At 42.9% G+C, this 16,684-nt stretch overlaps 1 long non-coding RNA gene across 2 annotated transcripts; it reads right to left on the bottom strand.

Moving 5' to 3' along the window:
* Positions 1-3,711: 3,711 nt before the first annotated feature.
* On the bottom strand, positions 3,712-7,466 carry LOC123111804 (uncharacterized). 2 transcript variants are annotated; one of them, XR_006454752.1, is made up of 6 exons: positions 7,034-7,466; positions 5,646-5,918; positions 5,347-5,571; positions 4,640-4,759; positions 4,364-4,434; positions 3,712-3,919 (listed from the first exon to the last, which is right to left on the bottom strand). It is a non-coding gene; the product is annotated as an uncharacterized lncRNA (long non-coding RNA). The 2 variants fall into 2 exon arrangements; XR_006454751.1 differs by lacking the exon at positions 7,034-7,466 and having other exon boundaries at positions 5,646-6,979.
* Positions 7,467-16,684: the final 9,218 nt, after the last annotated feature.

The raw sequence follows: 16,684 nt of genomic DNA, 5'->3' as shown, positions 1-16,684 counted from the left end.
AAATGTTGATTTCATATTATGAATGTTGATATTTTTTAATATAAAGTTAGTCAAACTATGCAAAGTTTGACTTTGATCAAACCTTATATGCAGACTAAAAAGAAACAAAGGGAGTACTATCATATGTTTGTGTGCTACTCCCTCCGTCCATAATATAAGAGTGTTTTCGACATACTGTCGAAAACACTCTTATATTATGGGACAGAGGGAGTAGTAATTAGTAAGATTGCTAGTATCCATCTGGTAATGAGAATAAAAACAGGCATGTGAGTTGACTGAGTCCTCAAAAGGAGCATAGACGGTTTGTTAGAGCAGACACGAATACTTCTACTGCTCGGAATTCAGAGGACCTAGCTTTAGTTACTGCTGAGGAACAACCTAACGAAAATTCGTAGGATGATAATATATTGAGTAAGCACCAAACTGTTACTTATTCACCTAGTAATAAAGGTGTTGATTGACAAGAGCAACAACTTTTACTGTCAATGTTTATGACCCAATGTTTTTGAATAATTGAGATGACAAGGCAACAAAATTATAGCGGATCGCGTATTTATTTGCAACTGAAATAGAAAAAAAATACTATGTTTATGTGGCTTTAGGGCCCCCTTCTAGTGTCTTGCCCCGGGCCCCTGAAATCTCAGGACCGGCCCTGACACTACTGTTTCATGACGGTGTAGAGCAATACGAGTTAGAGACGCCGCTGGGTTAATCATACGCAAACTGCCTTAATTAGTTACTAGTAGAGTGCCCGTGCGTTGCCACGGGCTCTTGAAATAGTATGCAAGAGTTACATGTTAAATCACTGTACAAACAATATAACACAAACACAATTATTGAATAATTGAAGTCCATTTTTTGCAATGTAAATTGATAACAAAAAGAAAGATTAACGACATGTCCATGTAACAAACTGAGCGATGTTCCAACTAAATATGTATTACAAAACTATCAATATCTAGATGATGCACTTAAGAAATTCTTTCGCACTATCAGGAAAGTTGCCTTTAGCTTCATTCCCACGATGTTTTAGCAAGTATAATAAAAATCGCGTCCTTAACTCATACCCATCCTACACAAACAATATATGTAATGAAAATTTCACGCCGAAGATCTTAAATCACTTAAAACATGTAATGGATGCGTTGCCACTGGCATTTCAAAGAAAAATAATGGATGCATATATAATCATAAGACATGTCAATTTTCCAGCTTGGCATAGAAGGCGAGTCTAAAATAGTTGCTTAGTTATTCTGATAATCTTGCTAGTACAATTATGATAGTTACAATAATCACCAAGGAGTTTCAATTTTTGAAAGGAAACAACAACAACAATCATTAGGCCCTTAAGAAAAGAAATTATGACATGATTTTGAATCTGACCAGCTACAAGATATATCCTTCCTAATATTCAGATCTAGTGGGAAAAACTACTACCCAACAATATACATATAATATAATCGACAATGTTTTTTAAATTTGCTAAATAATCATGGGAATAGAAAATGACTTTGGGCTTCAAGATCCAATAGTATATACACAGGCTCGATGCAACGAAGCTGGCGAAGAACACCGAGATGGTTCCAACGAAGGATTTGTCTCGATTTTAAGGGACTTTCGCGTGCACAAATCGCCCCCCGTCTTTGTCAGCCACACCTAATAGAAGCAACATAAATGGCTATGACGTCAGCTGCTACCTTTTCGTGATCATCATGCGGAATTAGATCATCATTACAAATAAGCATTATAATGTTCACATAAATGATGCATTCCAGTAAAGGTTCTGTGATTGTCACAAGAACATAAAAATAATAGACGCGCATATATTTTCATGTGGTAGAATACTACTAATCTACACTGGACCTTAATTTTCTATCTAGCGTTGCATATTATAATTAAACGTCCATGGTTGCATCTATTCATTCTATACGTAGGAAGACGCCATCTAGTCAAGCACTATGAACTGAGAGAAATAATTACATCTTCCAGTATAGTCGTCAACCCGTGCGTCCATACGGGCTTGTCAATATTTTGATAGATGTTTGTGAGCTATAGTTTCATTAATATTGGTTCCATGCAATATTTCTAAAAAATAAAGTTTGAAATAATAATTATAATACACATTGTATACCCTCTACATTCGTTTCATGCACATGCTTGGTTTTTGACCGCACGGGCTACTTCTATAATAGCATGTTACCCTCTACATTGTATTTGTAGTTCTTATAATATGAAATGACAATCATATTAAATAGTCGGTAGTCTATAGAAATTGCAACCCAGCTCTACAAAAAAAATTGATTGAGGACATGGTTAACAAATATAGTAATTTTGATTTATACCATTCAGAAAACAGAGAGATCTGATTCGAAAAAAAGAGAAATCTGCAGCTTAACAGTAGCATGCAATGAAACATGCCAGATCTATCTAATTCAAACGGGAGAAGTTTTATGGGAAAAGTAAATTGACCCGATGGAATCCATTAGTTGGGCTTCCAGTAATTGGTTTTCGAAGTTCAATTATAAATTATATAAGGACCATTGGTAATTAATCTATACATACACTTGATTTAAATCATAACTTCGAACAAAATGTGTGGAGTATTCCTTAAACATAGAACTTGATATGAAACAACTTTGTAGATAAGAAAAGAATAGCATTAGGAAATGCAATCTCCATCTCTAAACAAATAATAAGGTATATCCCAATGGTTCTAGATATTATGAAGGAGAGAATGTTTTTTAAAACCTTTGGACTAATTGAGGCTAGTAAGAGAACACAAAAGTAATGGCGAGAAGATTAGCATGCCACCAATTTCAAGTCACTTTGTATTGGGGACTATAAATTGTAGGTACGTACAACAGTTGTGCAAATTAATTATTTTTACGACAGAAGGACACGACTTCCCAATTTGATTAGAACTATAACACAATGAAAACAAAAGTGAAAGGCGTAATACTGTTGATAAGTTAGCTATACACTAATGTAATTCATGTGTTGCATCAAATACGGCCAAGAGGCCAACTCATTGGAATGTGAGTGTGAGTACATCCCTTATTCCAATTTCCTTGAAATTGCTGACATGCTCACTATTGTTTCTTGCATGAAGAACCTAAGTTTACTTACTTGATGTTCATTGTATCAAAGTGTGCTGCAACAATTATGAGGTAATAAGAAGATATTTATGGTTACCGCAACACATGATAAAACTGAGATTTTTCATACAACCACCTCTATATCAACGATTACCTTATCACATGCTAATACATTCAACAATTTTTATGACTTCTGTTGCCTTTTGGCATATCTTTGTCAAGAAATTCCATATCAGTGGCTAATAAATTCCTCGTCGTTCAGGTTTATGCCATCGTATGATCCCCTCAATTCGCATGCAAAAGGAATGCATTTTGAAAGAGAAGAATGAAAATTCACATATAGTGACGGTGTTGCTATTGTGAGATTTTTTAGAACAATAGGAAGGCCACCCCCCCCCCCCCCGCGTGTTCCATTATCGAATAACGAAACCAGAGTGCAGGAGTCAAACATCATGCAAAGCAAGTTCAGGAAAGAAAAGGAAAAAGGTGCACATTACTACAGACCAAAGATCATAAAGCCTACCTATTACAGAGCAGCCGGCTCGGCCTGCTCAGGCTGGGATCTCCAGGACAGCGAGATTGTCTTGCTTGGTCTGCTCTGTCAGCTGCTAGATCTTCATCTTCCATATTCCAGCGGGTGCAACGCCAGGGCGCCTGATCTTTTTTGCCGGCTGGGCAGGGGAGCCCGGAAGGTCCAGCGACGTCACAGGGCTCAGCAGCGTGTGCTTGCAAGTGAAACTGCCTGGACTCCTGGGTGGAGACGACGGCGTGGTGCCAGACGGTGGAGGTGACATCCTTCACAGGTTTAGCTTGGTAAGAAGTACCTGGCTAAAAACACCCTCAGTGTTTTTGTCAAGTTCGACTACCCCGCTGCGAGCTGGAAAGGAGTGTTCAGGATCGAGGAAACTCAGTGGTGTTAGGCCGGCATATCTTAATTATGTGCTCCATAAACAGCAGTGGACGTGGACAGTGACGGTGCTGGTAATCTATGAGGAATACTTGAATTGGTTTGTGCAACCAAGCTCTCATTTATCCATAATCATCCGGAAATACTTTCTACATATATAATGGCTTCGGATTCAGTGTGAAAGATTCAAGTGCCATATATAGATGAAGTGTTTGTTCAGTATAGAAACAGTACATTGTGAGAAATATGAATTATAGTTAGGATCCATGAAATAAATCAAGTGGGATTAAAGCCTAGAACATGAGAAACATAACAAAAGTATCTAGGAAAAACGAATCAGAAATAACAAAGAAAAAAGTACCTCTGCTTCTTAGCTCCGGCAGACTCTCTGACCAAGTCATGCCTCAACAACATCCTCCAGGCTTACCATTCCTTAGGCACACGGATCCAATAAAAGTATATCATGTTGACGAAAACTATGGACTTGGAGGTTGGTTGGAACAAAAAAAAGATGGGGAAGATGCACGACTTTTTGTAGTGAAAAAAGACAGGGAAGATCAAAAGAACTATTATAAGGAGATGATAAATAGAGAAAGAACAATTTCTTTGGCAGGCAATAGGAATAATCTGTACGTACCTTAGAACTTGGATCCTGCACGATGGACGGGTGGTCTTATTTACTTTGATTAACATTTGAAATTTATGGGGAGTCCGTAATTAGTATATCAATGAAAGATGAGGTTTCACCATGAGTTTTCTGCAAATCCACGGGAATAAGAAATATTTTCGTTACAGAACGGCTACGTTATTTAAGTTAAGTAAAACTCCAATAATGCTAACTCATTCAGAAACTGCAGAGCACAAACTAAGTACATGTGGCTTCATATTGTCATGAGACGTGACCTGCTATATAAAGTATATTTTGTCGCCAATGCAGTACTGGATTAATCTTCCATGCAAGTAGGCCATGTACCAAAGTCAGAAGAATTTTAATTTTGAATAAATGAAGCATAGTAGTAAAATCATGGAAGAATCAGCCAGAAAACACAGATAACATCATCTGCATTACAACAGGAAATAGATTTTCGCTTCAATTTTTACAGTAGAGGTGATGTTTTTATCTATATTCTATGATCTTGAAGCATTCCTTGAGATTTCTGCACCATCTTGGAATATAAGGAGCAACATTTATGAAGATCTTATCATTTATATGGGTCCAAATATTCCAGCATCTAATAATCACTCTACCAAGCCCACTTTACTTTAGAAGGGCATCAATAGCAAGTATTGCTTCATTACAAAACAAATTCTCTATCTCTTGCAGCATTAACAAAAAAATTTTACCCTCTTTGTCTTTGCTGGGGTCTTCAAAAGGACAGAGCTACTAAAACAGGAAAGAGTTGTTGGTAGCAGGATTGTGATTAACAGACGGTGGAAGCCGGCGGACTCCATGGAGCATCCCATCTTTCCATCTTCCAAGTGGGGAATACGTGAATTTAGTCTCGAGTTAGAACTTAGAATCCACCAGCAATAATTATCAAAAGCAAACTGTATTGTAGAGTTCCAGTCCTGAATAGGAGAGAAATATAGATCAGATACATATCAAATTATTATCATCACTGCAGGCGAAGAAGGTGAATTACCAATCTTCGATGGTCCGGAAAACAACTCACATCCAGGCCATAGTCGGCAATGTTGTATGCGTATGGAGCCCCAACGTGCCATCGTCTATAATTTGGAAATACCTAAAGGATCAGTACTGCTTTCATCCAATCTTCCAGCATACCGAAAAAGGCACCACATGTGCAGAGATTTAAGCTCCATCTTAAGTGCATGCTCGAAGAGCAGACCGGCTACCCTCATCCCTGCGACCATGGACATGCAGTCTCTATGGACCATGGACATGCAGTATTTGGCTTGAATAAACACATTGATAATATCTTAGTAACCCATGTTTTTTTGAAAAACTGCTACTGGTATTTTACAGTTAGGCATTATTTAGTAATACAATATAATATGAATTCAGACTCCTTGAATAATAGATTGGTTTTAGAAAAAAAACTTATTTGAATAAGAAATCACAAATCCGGCCATGGATGCCTGCAATCTATTTCTGTACTATTATTGCAAAATAGTACAGCTCATAGAAAAACTGTAATTTAAATTACTCTGGTGCATATGGTACTACCATGGCATAACCTAAATGTATAAAATATTAGCGCATGCATAGTTTTTTTATAACCAAATTGTACCTTTAGTAGTAGAGGTTTTGGAATGTCGAGAGTATGGTTTACCCAAGAAAAACAAACTAAATATCTCGCTTCGCAGTACATGCGTTGCACCTAAATATCTAAGCTAAATTCTCCTAAGAAGGGAGTGTAAAATAATCTAGGTGGACAAGCTATCAACAGCTCTAGTAATGCATGGAGCATCATTATCTAGTTATTCTATCTATACAATCAAGCAGGCAGTAAAAAGGAGAAATTTTGCAGTACGTACAATTTGATATCATGAAATTTTATAATCTAAGAGACAATAATTTTATAATTTAAGAGGCTGCAGTATATGTGTGTTGTAGTATGAACTATGACATAAAAGGGAATCGAGAACCTCTTATTCCAGCATCATCGCTTGTCTGTTCTAAAGCATCTGGAAAGGGAACAACATGAACGTATTTCATGACCATGATTCATAGCCAGACAAATCCACGGCGGTGTCTAAGCTTCACCTCTGGGATAATCGTGCTAAGGATTCCCAAAAGCCACACTGCAACAACAGAGTATAAAATTCTACTCTGCCTTTCTAATTTTAAGCGTTTCTCCCTTGTCCGCAAATATAAAACTTCAATCATTCGCATATGCCCTGAACCTTTTGTACTCATTATTTCAATGCTCAGGTCAGCAAAATACCTGTAGTTCCTCTAAAGAAATTTTTGAATGGGTGACAGTAGTTACAACAATGTTGTCCTTGAGATCAATACTTGCCATATAAATAAACCTATAGACTGTAAAAATTAAACAGTGATACATACCGACAATAACTCTTTAGTCCATGCGAGAGACTGAGTGCAACTTCATGCTAGTAGCTGTGAAGAGTTGCATGTATTATTGCAGTGCTCCTTGCCAAATGAGATGTAACTCTTCTAGTTGAACATTCAGACAAAGGGGACATGCTATAGATAACACATGTCAGTCCTTTGTACATTTCTGGACAACATAAACAAAAAGCAAATCACAAACTGGGAGACTGAATAATGTATAATTTCCAAAATATTTTTTCAGCATCTGCATTCTGACTTGCATTTATAAAGTGCACATACTGATAGTTGTGCTTCTAAAATCGTTCAAGCAAGAATCATCTAGGATAAGATCTGTTACTAATAATTTTGCTTAAAGAGCGGTAATCAAGCCGAGATTGGACTTCCAACTAACATGTAGCATGATTGCATAGCCTCATAAAAGCCCTTTGCTTCTTTGCACATGAAGACTACTTTGTTACACTTACAGGACAAAATGGCATGGTTGTAGCACATATGTGTATGGAAGATAGCAAGGGAAGATGCATGCACATCAGAATAGAAATAAGAGAAACAACCTTAAATAAATTTAGAGATATATAGCAGTTGTTTCTGCCTGTTTCTGAATCAAACAATGGAGAAATGCCAGGGTGTGTTGAGTTTGACACGAGGATGCTCTGTCATTCTTGGTTTCTCCTTACTACATCGGAGAGCTGCTATTTGTTTCAGAAACAAATAATGTGGACGCATCAGGGTCTGTTGAGATTGATGCGTGTCTCTTCCAAAGCACGTAGTGGGACACGCCGGGGTGCGAATACCCTCGTGACTCCAAGCTGCAGCAGCTCGACGTCATGGCTGGTCCTCGGACCTTGGATGGAGACCATCTCCTCTCCCACACCACCTATGGCACCGTCGTCATCTCGAGCTCGCCAGGGCTGTTGTGGCTCCTTTTTCCTTCTCCCAGGAGCTCGCCAGGTTGAGCTCACGCACATCAGATGCAACACACACACCCCACTTGCTATTTAAAAGGCTAACTACAGAAACAACATCACATTTTTAGTACATGGCTGACCATGTCAATCTGAAGAAACTGTGATTTTTTTTTTGATAAAATGAAGAAACTGAGATGATGTGACAATACCTATCGAGCACGACCAAGGTTACCTGAGTTCGCACGGGTGCCGACCTCGAATTTCAGCAGGTCGGCGGCGCGACGATGGGCTTGTCAGGCGCCTTCAAACCTGCGTCATAGACCTCCTCGGCGTTGGTTCAAGGAGGCGTCATCGTCCACTTCCGTGACAGCGAGGCAGAGGGATTTGGGCAGCCAAACGGGGAGAGCGCCGCGTCGAGTTATCATCGGAGACAGAGGCGGCTTAGCCGGGGCGGCCGCGCGCTGGGGTGGCACAGCGATGCATCTGTGGACATGGAAAAGGGGAAGAGACGAATGGAAGAGCCGAATCCGGTTGTGCTGTGGCGGCGCCAATCAGCAGCGGAGGTAATCTGTACTGGACGGCAGCACCGACGGTGCAAGAAGGAGATGCGAGATGGGGAGAAGGGGAGAGGCGAGCGAGAGAGACGACCTCGCCGCCTCCCGGCGCCGGTGACCTGCCGGCGAGCCGCCGTCCTTTCCCTACCTACTCCTCCTAGCCAGGCTCACCTTCCCGCAGCGCCCAGGAAGCCCAACCCGTCCGCGCCCGTCTTCCTCAGCCCCGAGCGCCTCCTCCTCGCCGCGCACATCATGGGGGATTCCTCGTCGGCGCCGCGCTCCCGACGCTCTACATCCTCGACGGCCTTCGGTCCGGGGACACCACGAGGATCGCCGCCGAGAGTGAGAGAGAAGGTGGGGGCCGGGCTTAGCCGGGATCGGGGGAGCAGATGGGGGGCGGGCGGCGCCGGGAGACGGGGAGGAGGTCGGGGGCTGGCGGCACCGAGCGGCGGCGAAGGGATCTAGCGGTGGTGGTGAGGGGACGAAGGGCGGCGGCGGCGAACGAGGGCACAGAGTTGGGCGACTGTTTCTCGCTCGAGGGCAAGAGACCTCGGTCGTACGTGCGGGTGGGTGGTTTGTGATTTTTTTTTCACTGGTTAATTTTCGCCGGTTTATTTTTGCTGGTTTGTTTTCGTTCGTGACAGATGGGTGCGACGGGAGGTTAGGCGCGTGTGGGCGGGTGTGGGACTCGACCGTGGGGTTTTCCTTGGTTTTTCGCGGCTGAGCGGGAGGTGGGAGGAAGTACCAAAGAAGTACCAAAAAAGACCGGGTGAGGTGGGACAAAAATAAAACCCGGAACACGACCTACCAATTGAGACATTAGGAGTAGAGATACCCGTGCTTAATCAGTCTCGTGCGTATGGAGATTGTGTCAAAAAGGAAAAAAAAGACCATAGAGAACACGATATACATTCCTTGTGGATGAGCTACACAATGTTCAACTGAAAGTTTATCGATTGGCATCGGAAGAAGAGTAATAAGGTTTGCCTGGCTCCGGCAAGAGAAGGGCAATGACGGCGGTGCGCTTTCAGTTCGCTTCAGTGCTTGTAGACATCGATATGTGGTATACAAACCTGGATGTAATTTCTGTTACTTTTAGTGTTCTTTGTGCTACCTTGATGTTTGATAAATAGATTAGAAATTTTTTATACAAAATCCACTAAAAACGGAAGAATAATTAATCCGGACATAGAGTTTCTGCTCGCGAGCTCAATTGCTCCTTTGTAAAAAGTAAAGTAAGAAAAAGAATAGTAAACAAAATTAAAAAAACTGAATTAGGAATTGATTTTGCTTTTGCCAAGAAAACAAAACAAAATCGGCGCACCAAAAAATATTGTTTAAAGCATTTTGAAGATTGTTTTTGTCCAGAACATTAGGAATGTGTTTTCTTCTTCTTCTTTTTTTTGCACATGTATAGACAATTTGTCAATGTTTGTTAAAAAAACATAAATTTTTTTACTATTGTTTTGATTTTACATTTCTTTCCGGGTACATTTGATCCGGGCAGAAGGACACGTTTGAATAAATCCGTAGCACTACTACTGCATATGTGTGCACTATTGGCAAAAACAAACGTGTGCCCGGCATGTGAATTAATCCTGCATATGTGAAGTACTCCCTCCGTCTCATAATTTAAGACATTTTTTAACACTAATACAGTGTATTTTTAGTAGGGTGAAGTACTCATTGATAACTCTGTCGTGACACAGAGTGCACATATATAAACAGCTATCTAAATCAAAATTTATATAACACAGCTGATTCAAAGCGAGTGAACTTAGAGCATCTACAACAGGACCTCTCAAATCCGCCTCATACGCCCCGGACGGGCAGCCCGGTCACTGTCAGGTCACAATTTTTTGACCCAGACGAGCCCCTCAAATGGCCCTCAAATGCCCGGACTAACCGACACCCCCCATATCCAGCCCGAATATGAGGCGGATATGCGGGCGCCTGAGCGCCCGGGCACGCCCGCCACGTCGGACTTGACAGCCTGACCCCACTTGAAATTGCACCAAATCCACCCCGTAGATCAGCCGGATCCATGTGCTATCTCCTCTCTTCTTCCTCCTCCGCGCCGTCCGTCTCGCGCTCCGCCGCCGCGCCCGCTCCGCAGTCGTTCGGGCTCTTCCCCGCCAGCTCCGGAAGAACGCTCCGTCCTCGCCGCGGGGGACGTCGTTGCCAGCCGTACGCCACCGTGGTATGCCCGGTACCTCTCCGGTTCCGCCTTGCGCTTGATGTGTTCGACACATTGACCGATTGGAATTATTGTGATATGGTTAGGTAAATGATGGATTTCAATGCTTCGTCGGACGAGGAGTATGGACCAACGGAGTTTGACAAAATGATTCAAGATGAGTTCTCAATTCGTTGGATTTGGACGAAGAAGTGGACATGATCATGCTCATGATCATGCAAGAGCAAAAGGACCGGCAAGTGGAGCATATTCTCAACTTCAAGGGCTCAATCAAAGGGAGAAGAGTGATCAACCGGGACAAGGTGTCCGGAGCAAAGCTACTGCACAATGACTACTTTGCTCCCACACCTGCTTTCCCGGATGATCCATGGTTTCGTCGCCGTTTTCGCATATGGAAACCGTTGTTTTTGCGCATTCTGGAGGGAGTGGAGGCACACGACGACTACTTCAAGCTGAGAAGGGATTGTTGCGACCAACTCTCTTTCTCGGCCAAGCTTTAGTGCACGGCTGCTCTGAAGATGCTTGCACTTGGTACTGCTGCAGACGCCGTTGGTGAGATGGTCAGGATGGGGGCGAGCACGTGCTTGAAGACTACTGTCAAATTTGCCCGCGCCATGGTTGAGGTGTTTGGACCGGAGCATCTCAGAGAAACAAATGCGCAGGACGCGGAGAAGTTGTTGGCTATTGGAGAGGCAAGGGGTTTTCTAGGAATGCTCGGATCAATTGATTGCATGCATTGGCAATGTAAAAACTTCCCCAAAGGTCTGCAGGAAATGTATCAAGGTCACACCAAAGAGGCCACCATCATACTAGAAGCGGTGGCATCACATGATTTATGGATTTGGCATGCTTTCTTTGGAATGCCTGGTTCTCACAACGACATCAACGTGGATCAACGATCTCCGGTGTTCAGGAGCCTTTGCAATAGGGAATCACCGCCGTGCAACTACACCGTCAAGGCGTCAACGGCTGGGACTACAACATGGGGTATTATCTTGCCGATGGTATCTATCCTCAGTGGGCGGCGTTTGTGAAGACCATATCCGAGCCGCGTGGCAATAAACAGAGCCACTTTGCAACAATGCAAGAAGCGGCTAGGAAGAACGTGGAGAGGGCATTTAGTGTGCTTCATGCTCGTTGGGGAATTGTGCGGAGCGCTGCAATGATGTGAGAATCAGGAACTTTGTGGCAGCTGATGGCATGTTGTGTTATTCTACACAATATGATTGTCGAGGATGCGAGTGATGGTGTAGCCCAAACCCATGATTTTGAAGTACCCCGGAGAACAAGTTGAAATCTCGGAAGATCAAGATGCGGCTCAGCTTATGAACTTTCTGCAGATGCATCAAAATCTTTGAGATTAGCAGGTGCACACGCAGCTATTCAATGATCTTGTGGAGCACATGTGGATCCACAATGGCAACCAAGGAGGCAATGCTTGAGTTTGGCACTTCAAATAAATTTTATGTAAACGCTATGTATGCTTGATACCAACAATAACTATTTACGTGCGACATTGTGTTGCATGATCGATGTGCATGTATTTGTATGGATTTGAGAGTCCAGATTTGAGATATGTAGACGCCTGAAACAAAATATGAGAGTCCGTCCGGATGCGCCCCTGGGGCGTGCCCGGGCGCGTCAGCGGGCGTTTGAGGGCCAAATTTGCCAAGTCCGCTCGTAGATGCTCTTACATCCTTTTATGTAAAGAGGGTTGTGATTTGATAAATAAGAATGGGGACAACTATTCGAAAAGGCAACAATTTCTGTTAGAAAAGCAAAAAAGAGGGACAATTCTCACACCGTTGTTAATTAATGAAAATGACTAGTCTTTTGCCTTTGTTTACTCCATCGAGAAATTATATCATCCGTGGATAAGCTACACAGTGTGCAGTGCACCACACGTGAAATAATCCCGCACTGGTGATATAATTAATTAACTAAACAGCTAACCCAAAGCGAGTGAAATCTTTTGTGTTCTGGAAAGAGAATCGCTTTGATAAATCAGAACATTGCAGTTCAAAAGAGCAACAATAATTCTTGTCCAAAGGAAAAAAGAGAAACGAGACATTATTATTTTCTAACCAAGCCGCGTCCAAAGAGTCGGTGAACAGGAAATGTCCAGGAAGCGAAGGCTGGAAGGATGAAGATAAAGCTGGCTAACAGCTTTGCTTTTCTAAAGATCTTTTCTAGTTGTAATTAGTAGTACCCGTGAGAATGGGAATGATCGATTTCTGGGAAACCAGGTGAGGGGATACTGTCAAATAACACCAGCCGTCATGAATAATAGTTTTCTTAGTGATGAGATTGTGAGCATATCGTCGCATAATAGTAGTTGATTCTTGAACGTGCCTCTGATTTTGCTTACCACCAAGCTCAGGCCAACTCCAGCGCACGACCCAAAACAGACATCCATTTAGCCCGAATTCTATCCGTTTGGATAGGACAATGAGGTCGTGTTCGGGCCTTTATTGGGATGCGGTGGCCGTGCGCCCAATACGCGGACGCATTCTTTGACCTCATCCTATCCGCCACGGTCAAAATGCCCATATATTCATATTTCAATGCTCAAAACTAGTTTGCACACGCAAATATTAATTGTCTCAAATAAAAATAGTTTTACAACCCAATCAAAATTGTCTCTAATAAAATAGTTTTACAACCAAATCGAAATTGTCTTGAATGAACATAATGAACCAATACATCTATTGGTTGCCAATATGATTCCACATGTGCTCAACCAAGTCATTTTAAGGATCCAAATGAATGTGCAATTACGCATTTCACGATGAAATTGGACAAACTGTTCAACGTGGCTGGTTTTTGGTGCAGGGAATCAACATTTTCACCTTGAAAATCAAATCCTTGGTTGAAGATGTTGTTATCACACTCGTCCTCGACGATCATGTTGTGCATGATCACACAAGCAGTCATCACCTCTCAAAGCTTCCCTTCATCCTATGTCAGTGCAGGGTTTCGAACGATACCCCATCGGGATTGAAGCACACCAAAAGCACGTTCCACATCCTTTCTAGCACTCTCTTGCATTTGGGCATATCTCTGTCTCTTCTCACCTTGGGGGTTAGAGATTGTCTTCACAAAAGTTGGCCACTGAGGATATATACCATCAGCTAGGTAGTATCCCTTGTTGTACTGGTGGCCATTGATCTCAAAGTTGACAGGTGGGGAGTGACCTTCTGCAAGCCTTGTGAAGACTGGAGAACGCTGCAGCACGTTGATATCATTGTGAGAACCTGCCATGCCGAAGAAAGAATGCCATATCCAAAGATCTTGCGAAGCCACCGTTTCTAATATGACAGTGTACACTTTAACATGCCCCTTGTACTAGCCCTGCCAAGCAAATTGATAGTTCATCCACTCCTAGTGCATACAATCTATGCTGCCAAACATGCCTGGAAAGCCTCTAGCGGCGTTGATCACCAACAGCTTTTCTGTATCAACGACATTTGGCTGCCTCAAATACTCAGGGCCAAACACTGCCACCACGGCCTTGCAAAAGTTGTACAGTGACAGCAGACATGTCGACTCACTCATGCGCACGTACTCATCCACCAGATCGCCTGAAATTCCATATGCAAACATGCTGATGGCCGCGGTGCATTTCTAGTAAGAGGAGAATCCAAGCTTGCCAAGGGCATCCATTTTGCACTCGAAGTATGGGTCATGAGAAACCACTCCCTCGGATACGATTGAACGCATGTCTTGCCATACGAAAACGGCAACGGAATCTATCCAGTTTGAAGAGTGGGGTATTCGCAAAGTAATCGGCATAGAGCATGGCGTGGCCTCTCTCTCTGTTGCGGTTCAGGTTGGGAGCACGACCAGGGACTGACCCCTGTACCGAGGAAGCTGCTGTTCAATGTGGTCGTGAACGACCAGTGCAGCCACCACAAGATCTTCGTCATCCGAGGACGAATCGTCCGATGAATAAATGAAGTGGTTGAAGAAAAAAATCATCTCCATTGTCCATACCTTTCTGGGCAAAGTGTCAAATACCTTGCGGTCATGGTGGCAAAGAGGCCGCAATGATCACCTCAGTGCAGCAGGGCTGGTTGGCGGCCGGCTACAGGCCGCTCTGGAGCACCCGACGGAAGCTGTCGTGGTTCATAGCCGTCGTCGGCGGTCGTATCCCCTCTGGCACCGGCTACGACAGCGACGGCCAAATCTCCTCCAACCAACGGTCAAAACTCCTACGAAAACGCGGGTGTGGTGACGGCCATGTCGAGACGTGGTTTGGTATGGACGGGCGGGGGGTGAGCAGTGAGGAGGCGGCTGGAGAATAGCGGTGGTGCCGACGGCAGGGTGGGGCGGGGGAGAACGGGTGGAGGGGTTGAAGGCGAATGGAGTGCTAGTGTCCCCGACAGGCGGGCCACGGGAAGGACAAGGGCGTGCGTTCAGCCTGTCCGCGCGATGCCTATTTCACCCCAAGTGCGACGCAAGTTTGGGCCGGGAATGGGTCAAAAAAAGTCGAAAACCAGACATTTGTCTGTTCGGGGCCGCGCGTTGGACCGCGCTATTGGTCCGTTATACCTCAAGCGGACTAGAATGGACATGATGGGGTCGCACGCTGGAGTTGACCTCAGTTCTCAAAGTTGTTACAAAACTCGATTACGGTGGGACAGGTGACAAACAAAATTAGTAGGTAAATTTGGTGTGGATATCAAGTTCGCCTCTAGGAAGCATTCGCTCCTGCACGCCAAAAAACTCTTTTGCAAATATAAAAGAAGACAAAAATATTAAACATGTATAGTTTTATGTCCAAATATGATATTCAAATGTTCATCTGTAAAGCTCAAGCCCCCTCCCTCGAGTCGCCCGTTCTGGTGACTCGGGGGTGAAACCCTAATCATGCCGCAAACATCCACCGCCTCACCTTCTCCCCTCGCCGCTGCTTGCGATGCCCACCGGCAAAGCCAGATGGCTCCGGGGAAGGCGGCAGCCGCTGGGGGGGGGGGGGGTGTCCAAATTCATTTTTTTTTCTTAAAAATGTTTTTTATTTACTGTTCATCATATGAGCAAATTCTTCCAGAGTCAAACCGAGATGTCCAAATTAGGGCCACTTTCGGATGTAGTATTCTCAAAAACCAGGCGTAAGATTGGAATGTCCTGACTTCTTGAATCCAAAAAACACGAGAATTTGCAAACATTAATCTTTGAATGCCCAGGAAAAAATTATAGCATGAAATTGAAGATAGAGAAGATGCAAGCAAGACACAAATGAAAAATTCCAGGCCTCTACGAATTTCGAACCTTTCTAAGATTTTGTTCTGTGCACCATTACGCCACTATAGAACACACATAGCAAAATGCATAAAAAGCTCATCACACGAGAAGTAGAGGCCGTCAACACGAAAGTACTTCTACTGTCGAGCTTAAATAAGCTCGTGATGAACAGTAAAGTCTGACACAAATGAAAACGAATTCAAAAAAAAATCTGAAATATTTTTTATGGCAAACTTTGGCGAATGTATTGAGTGCTTCAAAAAGGTCATCATTAGTGACATCCGTGGAAGTCATCATGGCATAAAAAACAAAAATGAGCACTCCAAAATACTTTCGAAAATAGCATCTTTGGAGCATTGATTTTTCTTTGTCACGACTTCCACGAATTTAATTTCATGACAAATTTTTGCAAGCACACCGAACAATTGTCAACGCTTTAATAAAAAATATTATTTATTTATTTACTATTTTTCTGATTTGATTATTCATCAAAAAGCATTTGAGCTTCGAAGCAGATGTTTGCCGGACCGACTGTTTGCATTGTATAACCACATCGTACACATGTTTTCCTGACTTACTTGTGTGCATAGAGATCACATTGCACACAAACACAAATAATTTGGACTTGTGTAATGTAGCAGCAATAAAAGCATTTCACATATTTCATCGGTGGTTTGCTAAACCATGTCTCCTTTTTTTTTGCACAACTAAACCATGTCTCGTTGAGCTTATTATGCTT

The sequence above is a fragment of the Triticum aestivum genome, chromosome 5B (assembly GCF_018294505.1).
Source record: "Triticum aestivum cultivar Chinese Spring chromosome 5B, IWGSC CS RefSeq v2.1, whole genome shotgun sequence".
NCBI lineage: Eukaryota > Viridiplantae > Streptophyta > Magnoliopsida > Poales > Poaceae > Triticum > Triticum aestivum.
Note: the sequence above shows the minus strand (reverse complement) of the source record. Positions and strands in the feature narration are given on the sequence as shown.